This window comes from Scyliorhinus torazame, chromosome 7, assembly GCF_047496885.1.
Source record: "Scyliorhinus torazame isolate Kashiwa2021f chromosome 7, sScyTor2.1, whole genome shotgun sequence".
NCBI lineage: Eukaryota > Metazoa > Chordata > Chondrichthyes > Carcharhiniformes > Scyliorhinidae > Scyliorhinus > Scyliorhinus torazame.
This window is the reverse complement of record NC_092713.1, coordinates 224,521,366-224,530,236: the sequence shown is the minus strand read 5'-3', so window position 1 is coordinate 224,530,236 and position 8,871 is coordinate 224,521,366.

The window sequence follows — 8,871 nt, the reverse complement described above, 5'->3', positions numbered from 1 at the left end:
ACTGGGCCATGGCCTGCTGAGACTGGGCCATGGCCTGCTGAGACTGGGCTATGGCGTGCTGAGACTGGGCTATGGCGTTGAGCGCATCTGGCGCTGGCACTGGCTCATGGCCTCCTGTGAGAGGGCAGCCATTTCCTGGGCCACAGACGCCGCCTGCACGGAAGGCCCCAGGCCTCGCAAACCGTTCCCCATGTCTGACACCGTCGCACCCATTGCCTCCACCGCGGACGCCACCCGTGCGGTGTCAGCCTGGGTGGCACGCATGACCGGGACCACTCCCAGCTCCTGGACGCGGGTGGACTCCTCCACCTGCGACCGCAGCCGCCGCAAGCCACCCGTCACCCTATTCGCTCGTCTCCGTGTCGGTGGTTGCATCGGATCTATGTGTGGGTGTGGTAACTGCAGGAACCCGGGATCCATCTGGGCGGCAGATGTTCGCTTGGCCTGGGCTGCCCTCCGACCGCCCGGTCCCTCTGCTGCTCCTACCTCCACCTGCTGTACCGGGACGGCTGTGTTGTGCGCACCAGTGAGTGTACCAGACGCCTCATCACTAAAGTGCCCAACCGTGGTGAGTGTTTCTGCGATGGTGGAGGGTGTTGGTGACAGCAGTGGCGTTGTGTCGTGCTCTCCGTCCCACTCTGAGTCCATGGCACTTTGGGGTGGGGGTTCGTCTCCACCCATCCACTCTGAGTCACTGTCCGGTATTTCGTCTTCCCGGGTAGGGGTGTCCTGGGTAGTGCTGTCCCGGGTAGTGCTGTCCCGGGTAGTGCTGTCCCGGGTAGTGCTGTCCCGGGTATTAGTGTCCCGGGTAGGGGTGTCCTGGGTAGTGGTGTCCCGGGTAGGGGTGTCCTGGATAGTGGTGTCCTGGGTAGTGGTGTCCTGGCTCGGATGTGACGGGGGCCTGTGGCTGCCCCCCTCATCGCTGGGTGGTCGCTCCCGCACGTGACGGGGGTGTCGTCTCCCTGTTGCTCCAGGTCTCTCCGTCTCCCGTGGTCTCCGAGGGGCATCCTGCGGGCGTCGCATGCTGGAGGGTTCGGGTCTCTCCGTCTCCCGTGGTCTCCGAGGGGCATCCTGCGGGCGTCGCATGCTGGAGGGTTCGGGTCTCTCCGTCTCCCGTGGTCTCCGAGGGGCATCCTGCGGGCGTCGAATGCTGGAGGTTTCGGGTCTCTCCGTCTCCTGTGGTCTCCGAGGGGCATCCTGCGGGCGTCGCATGCTGGAGGGTTCGGGTCTCTCCGTCTCCCGTGGTCTCCGAGGGGCATCCTGCGGGCGTCGCATGCTGGAGGGTGTGGGTCTCTCCGTCTCCCGTGGTCTCCGAGGGGCATCCTGCGGGCGTCGCATGCTGGAGGGTGCGGGTCTCTCCGTCTCCCGTGGTCTCCGAGGGGCATCCTGCGGGCGGTCTGCATCTGCGGGGATGGGTGCCTGGACGTTTGGTCCTGCGATACACAATGAAGCATGCATGGTTAGACATCAGGCAGTGATCAGGTGATACGGGAGAGGGGGATATAGGGGAGGGGGGATATGGGGACGGGCTGTTGGTGGCTCACTTACTCGTGGGGCCCCGACCTCTGCATCAGCAACCTCCCGGTCCTCAGGTCCGCCAGCCAGTTCCAGGGCCCTTTCCTCGTGTACGGTCAGTGGCCTCTCATCAGCGGGCCCTCCTCCAGTCCTCACATGCTCCCTATTGTTGTGTGCGCGCTTCTCCTGGGGCGGGGGGGGTGGTGGCAGGGGTAAAAGGCAACAGTGTTAGGCAGGTATATGAATGCACACGCCATCGGTTGCGCGTGCATTGCAGAGGTTAAGGTTAGGGCTGGATTCACTTGGGGATATGGGGGATATGGGGGAGGGGGGGATATGGGGGAGGGGGGATATGGGGGATATGGGGGAGGGGGGATATGGGGGAGGGGGGAATATGGGGGATATGGTGGAGGGGGGATATGGGGGATACGGGGGAGGGGGGATATGGGGAATATGGGGAGGGGGGATATGGGGGAGGGGGGAATATGGGGGATATGGGGGAGGGGGGATATGGGGGAGGGGGGAATATGGGGGATATGGGGGAGGGGGGATATGGGGGATATGGGGGAGGGGGGATATGGGGGAGGGGGGATATGTGGGAGGGGGGATATGGGGGAGGGGGGATATGGGGAATATGGGGGAGGGGGGATATGGGGGATATGGGGGAGGGGGGATATGGGGGATATGGGGAGGGGGGATATGGGGGAGGGGGGATATGGGGGATATGGGGGAGGGGGGATATGTGGGAGGGGGGATATGGGGAGGGGGGGATATGGGGAATATGGGGGAGGGGGGATATGGGGAGGGGGGAATATGGGGGATATGGGGAGGGGGGATATGGGGGAGGGGGGAATATGGGGGATATGGGGGAGGGGGGATATGGGGGATATGGGGGAGGGGGGATATGGGGGATATGGTGGAGGGGGATATGTGGGAGGGGGATATGGGGGAGGGGGGGATATGGGGAATATGGGGGAGGGGGGATATGGGGGATATGGGGGAGGGGGGATATGGGGGAGGGGGGATATGGGGGAGGGGGGAATATGGGGGATATGGGGGAGGGGGGATATGGGGGATATGGGGGAGGGGGGGATATGGGGAGGGGGGATATGGGGGAGGGGGGTTATGGGGGAGGGGGGAATATGGGGGATATGGGGGAGGGGGGATATGGGGGATATGGGGAGGGGGGATATGGGGGAGGGGGGATATGGGGGATATGGGGGAGGGGGGATATGGGGGAGGGGGGGATATGGGAGAGGGGGGGATATGGGGGAGGGGGGATATGGGGGATATGGGGGATATGGGGGAGGGGGGATATGGGGGAGGGGGGATATGGGGGAGGGGGGGATTTGGGGGAGAGGGGATATGGGGGATATGGGGGACGCTCACCCTGCCTGCTCTGATGAGGTCGTTCACCTTCTTGTGGCACTGGGTGCCTGTCCGTGGTGTTAGGGCCACAGCGGTGACGGCCTCTGCCACCTCCCTCCACAGACGCCGGCTGTGGCGTGGGGCAACTCTGCGGCCGTGCCCGGGATACAGGGCGTCCCTCCTCTGCTCCACCGCATCCAGGAGCGCCTCCACATCGCGTGACTCGAACCTCGGGGCTGAGCGACGGCCAGCCATCAAGTCGGGTGTTGCGGTCGGCTGTTCCGGTCGGGTGGGGGGGAGCTGCGCGGCCTTATGAGCGGTCACGCCGTGCAGCGCGTATGACGCTGCACGGCGTGAACCACTGCGCAAGCGCGGATCCCGTTACGTCGCTGCTAGCCCATTTCGGGCCGCAGACTATCGGCCCATTTTTATGACGTGACGCAAGTGGGATTTGCGCCGTTTTTTGCGCCGTTCGGCGGAGTTTCCGCCGATAACGGAGAATTTCGCCCCATAGTATCATAGTACCATTCGGCCCATCGAGTCTGCATGGCCCTTGGAAAGAGCACCCTACCTAAGCCCACACCTCCACTCTATCCCTGTCCACCCAGTAACCCCACCTAACCTTTTCAGACACAAAGAGCAACTTAGCATGGCCAATCCACCTAGCCTTCAATCGGACTATGCTCCTCAATCTCAATATCTTATTTTGTTTTGGCTGGTAAGACTCCTTGGACGTTTTGTGCAAAGGGTAGGCAGTTGAGGGTGTTGGCACTCCCCAATCTGTTGTTCTATTATTGGGTGGCAAATAGTTTTTTTCCCTCACGTCTGTTGGGTTTACTTCCGGATTGACTTCTTTGTGGTGAGTAAGTCTCATCTCCCTGCGGTGAGGGGGTGCGGGGTATTCGCCAATCATTATATCGGATCATGCTCCGCATTTTTTGGTCCTGATGCTGGAGCCAGGCCGCTCTCAGTGACCCCATGGAAACTGGGTGTGGCGGTGCTTACGGGTAAATGTTTTTGTAGGTGTGCATCCTCCGTCATTGGGTAGTATTTTGAGTTTAACAGGAATGAGGCGGTCTTGCATTCCACACTCTGGGAAGACCTGAAGGAGGTTATTAGGGGGGAGGCGGGGGGGGGGGGGGGGTGGGGGGGGGGGGGGGCGCTGCCTGTATGGGCTGATTTTGGAGGAGCTGACTGGATTTGTAAAGGTTCAGCAGTTATCGGTCAATATTAGGAGATTGTTAAATATTGTGTCGTCGCCCTCTAAGGGACCGAGCCAGAGGTAATTATTTCATGGATGCGGAGAAGGCATTTGATGATAATGATAATCTTTTATTGTCACAAGTATGAAGTTACTGTGAAAAGCCCCTCGTCGCCACATTCCAGCACCTGTTCGGGTAAGCTGGTACGGGAATTGAACCCGTGCTGCTGGCCTTGTTCTGCATTACAAGCCAGCTGTCCAGCCAACTGATCTAAACCGGCCCTAGGTTGATAGGGTTGAGTGGAGGTATTTCCTTGAGATCCAGAAGCAGTTCGGCTTTGGGCCAAAACGATTTCATGAATTTGGCTTTTGAGCAGGGCCCCCACCATGAGTGTATGTATGAACACCCTTAGATCAGGGTATTTCCAATTGAATAGGGATACAAGACAGGGGTGTCCATTGTCTCCACTTTTGTTTGCCTTAGCAATCGAACTGCTGGCCATTGCTTTAAGATTGTCTCGCAGATGGAGGGGGATAGCGAATGGGTGGAGGGAGCATAGGGTGTCCTTATATGTGGACAATTTGTGACTACATATCACAGATCCACTCTCCAATATGGGGGAGATAATGGAGTTGCTCAGGAAATTTGGCTTCTTTTCGGGGTACATGCTGAATGTGGGCAGGGTTGAATATTTTTCAGTGAACTCCCCGGGGAGGGGAGCTGATCTGGGGAGACTGCCATTTCATCCAGCCAGGACTAGCTTCCGGTACCTGGGAATCTGGGTGGCCTATGGTTGGGCCTCGCTGCATAAACTTAACTTTTCTAGTCTGGTGGATGGGGAGAAGGCCGATTTGAAAAGGTGGGACGCCCACCCTCTGATCTTAGCGGGAAGGGTAAAGACGGTGAAGATGAATATTCTCCCAAAGTTTTTATTTATGTTCCAGTGTCTCCCAGTCTTTCTTACCAAGGCTTTTTTGCAGGGTTAATAAATTGATATCTTCTTTTGTTTGGGCTGGTAAGACTCCTTGGGTCCGTAGGATGTTTTTGCAAAGGGGTAGGCAGTCGAGGGTGTTGGCACTAACCAACCTGTTATTCTACTATTGGGTGGAAAATATTGATAAGGTACAGGGGTGGTTCGAGGATCCGGACTCTAAATGGGGGTGGATGGAGGAGGTTTCATGCATAGTGCCGAGTCTGAGGGCCCTGGCTGCTGCACCACTCCCATTTTCCCCTGCTCGATTCTCGAGACGGTGGCTTTTGGCACTTTGAAAATTTGGAATCAGTTTAGGCAGCATTTTAACTGGGTTCCATTTCACTGCTGGCTCCGATCATCAGCAACCACAGGTTTATGCCGCCTGTCTTAAATTCATTGTTTAGGACTTCCTGGAGCTATCCCTTGGGTAGAGGACATCCCGGTGCTGACGGACCCCATTGATGATGGCTTTAAGGGAGTCATTACTGACTCTTGGTGCAGCTTTCTTCTTGACGCAGACATCTGGAGATGTCTCCTTCAGACAGCTGGATTGGAGAGAGTGAATGTGTGTGCTTGGATGGCATTTAAACATGGCGCCCGGACATTCAATCCTATTAGGTGACCGTATAGCAGAAAAATGAGTTCCTGAATCGTCACGTGATTTTAAAAGATACTCACCTATGCGTAACTAATTTGTTACTGAGTGTAAAATTGATTTCCTCCCATGCCGCCTAGTGGGAAGCACGCCGCTGAACCAGTCGGTCATGGCACTTAATTTCGAACATGGAAAATTCTGCCCAAAGGCCCAGATTCTGTCGTCATGGGCAAAGAGGCACATTCACTGCTTACTTTGAAGGAAGAAGTCCTGAACGATGTGCTGTTAGGTGAATTGGACATTCTGAATTCTCCCTCCATGTACTCGAACAAGCACCGGAAAGTGGCGACCAGGGGCTTTTCACAGTAACTTCATTGCATTGTTAATGTAAGCCTACTTGTGACAATAAAGATTATTATTATTAGGAAGCTGCCCATATCTCTGTGGTTGGATTTCACCTTTCCAATTTGAATCTGCTGCTGAGTGTAGGCTGTCTCTGGGTGTTCAGCACCAATGACCTCATGTACACAGTAAGCAGCCGGTCATATTGAATGTCAGCAAACTAGAATCTAACTGGTTTGTAACTTCACTTCTTATAAGTTTAGAGATAGTTTGGGACTCACACCTCAGAAGCGAAACATCATAAACAAGCTGAAAAACAGTTTATTATATTAAAACTAAGGACATTTTATCATTACAGAAAATATAGATGTTACAGGAATATAGAAGTTGTTTTCTAGTCAACAAAGATTGTTAATCAGTAGTTATGACTTTCTGTGGCATAATCTATGCAAAAGGTCTGAAACAATTTCAGATGGTATGGTGACACAGCGGTTAGCACTTCTGCCTCACAGTGCTAGGGACCCCAGTTCGATTCCAGCTTTGGGTGACTGCCTGTGTGGAGTTTGTACATTCACCCCGTGTCTGCGTGGGTTTCCTCTTGGTGTTATGGTTTCCCCCCACAGTCCAAAGATGTGCAGGTGGGTAGATTGGCCATGTTAAATTGTCCCTTGGTGTCCAAAAAAGGTTAGGTGGGGTTACTGGGTTACGGGGATGGGGTGGAGGTGTGGACTAAAGTGGGGTGTTCTTTCCAAGGGCCGGTGCAAACTTGATGGGCTGAATGGCCTCCTTCTGCATTGCAAATTCTATGATTCAGACATTAGAGAAAAGAGCAAGGGTTTGAAGGCAAGGTTTTCTTTTTTGGTCTCGAGTTATGCTTATCTCCTTTACCAATGAAACTAAAGAGTTGAGAACGAAAGTGGATTGATGGGGAAGGAAGATAAATTTGAGTCAAATCAGATGCAGAAAGCAGAATAAATCAAAAGATTTCATTCATCTTCATTAGTTAATCATTTTTTTTTAAAAGAGATAGAAATGAAAAGTAAGATTTTATTAAATCTGTCAATTTAAAAATCACTGATTTATTACCAGTAGGAATAAGACTCCACAATTTTAATTCCCCCATGTCTGGATGGAGGAGGTTGATAGGCATTTTAGGAGCACAAATCTCATTAAAAGGGTACTTATGCTGTTAAATAGCAGCCCTAACTTTCTACGACAAGTTTAATTCTCGATTAATGTGAAAATGCCGCAACTTCATGAAGCTGGTGGGGAGGTTCAGGATGAGCAGGTATTTTCAAGAGGCTAACATTAGAGCAGAGAAATTGTGGCAATTTGCAATTCATGGCATTCTTTGCTTTGCCACATGATCTGGAGGATATTTACATTAATCTCAGCGAGCCCTGCTAAACCCACCGTTATTTTGGCAGAATGTTTGAGCCCATGATGGAATCTATCTTATTCACACAGTTAGGTTTGTACAACACAGGCAGTAATGATATTGGTTCCTAATGTTTTGTTACTGAATAAATAGTCAACAGCTACAATAGCCATTAATAATTGCATAGTTCCTGATTGTATAAAATGCTTGTCAAGCTGCTTCACAAGGTCTGACTAAAGCTAGTGTTAATCATTATAAACAATTCACATCACTTGAACAGTGTTTTCTAAGATATTCCTCATATTTTTTTCTGAAATACGATGGCATCGCATTAATTTAATTTTTAAACCATTTTAAACATTAACATCTTGTTGGATGTAAATAATAAATAAATAAAATGTCGCCACAGTCTAGGAGGGCCATAGGCTGCCCTCCTCTTTGAGGGGGCAGCCTTCCCACATTATTTACTTACCTGACAACAGATGAGCAGGTTGTGCTGGAATTACACTGGAAAACTGTGGCGTGATGACACCGTTGACAGCATGATGATATCTTAATTTATAAATTCTGGAGAGTCACTCAGGAGTCATGGAGTGGTCGGAAGATGCCAAGATTTGACTTTTCAGTGAAATCCTTGTGCCAGTGTGTCTAGAAATTGGGCCCTCAGTCCAGAAAGGAGAGCTTGTGCCTTCATTGCCTCAGCCTTGCCCCTTCTTCCCAGTTACCAAACCCATTCCCACAGTGCTAACTTTATACTGTGAACTATCCCCCTGGGGACCTGGCATCCTCCGTCTCCCAAGACAATTTTTGCTCCCAGCCATCAGTCCTAATGTCATGCTCATGGCTTTTTTGGGCAGAAGGCTGTCCTCTTTTACTTCACTGAGTTCCACGAGTTAAAATGGCCCAGGTCACTTTGATAAGAACATGGGAGTCCAACCCGAGTAAAACAAAGAACATAGGTTTATTTATAATAACGCTATTTACACTACCTGGTAGATTCCGACTGGGTTCCTTCTCTGGTCGGTAACCTACTGGCCAACCTTTTCGACAAAGGTTAAACGAGTTCCCCCGCCCCTCAGCGGGAGTGCTCATACTCCGCGAGGGCCTCAGGGAAGATAATCATTCTCACCCCGTAAGTCCCGTGCGGGATATTACATTAACACACTGAGTTTTCCTAGGGAGAAGCCTTAAAAAAAGACCCACAGATTTAGCAGTGGAACCAATGTCTGCACAAATTGGCTGCAAACTATTCCACTGCTAAATTGGTGTACTCTACGCCAATTTCATGCTTGGATGGAAGCAATTGTGTTAAATTTGCTAACTCTGTAAAGTGGGAGAACATTTCCCTCGGCTTGCATGTGTATGATGCTAATAGTGTTAGTACAGCAAGATATGCTGCATACTTGTGTAGAAACCTGTGTTATTATCATGCAAGCTACATGCATCTGTAACTGTTCAATCATACTTTTTATTTCGCCAGAATCAAAAGTCAGCATAA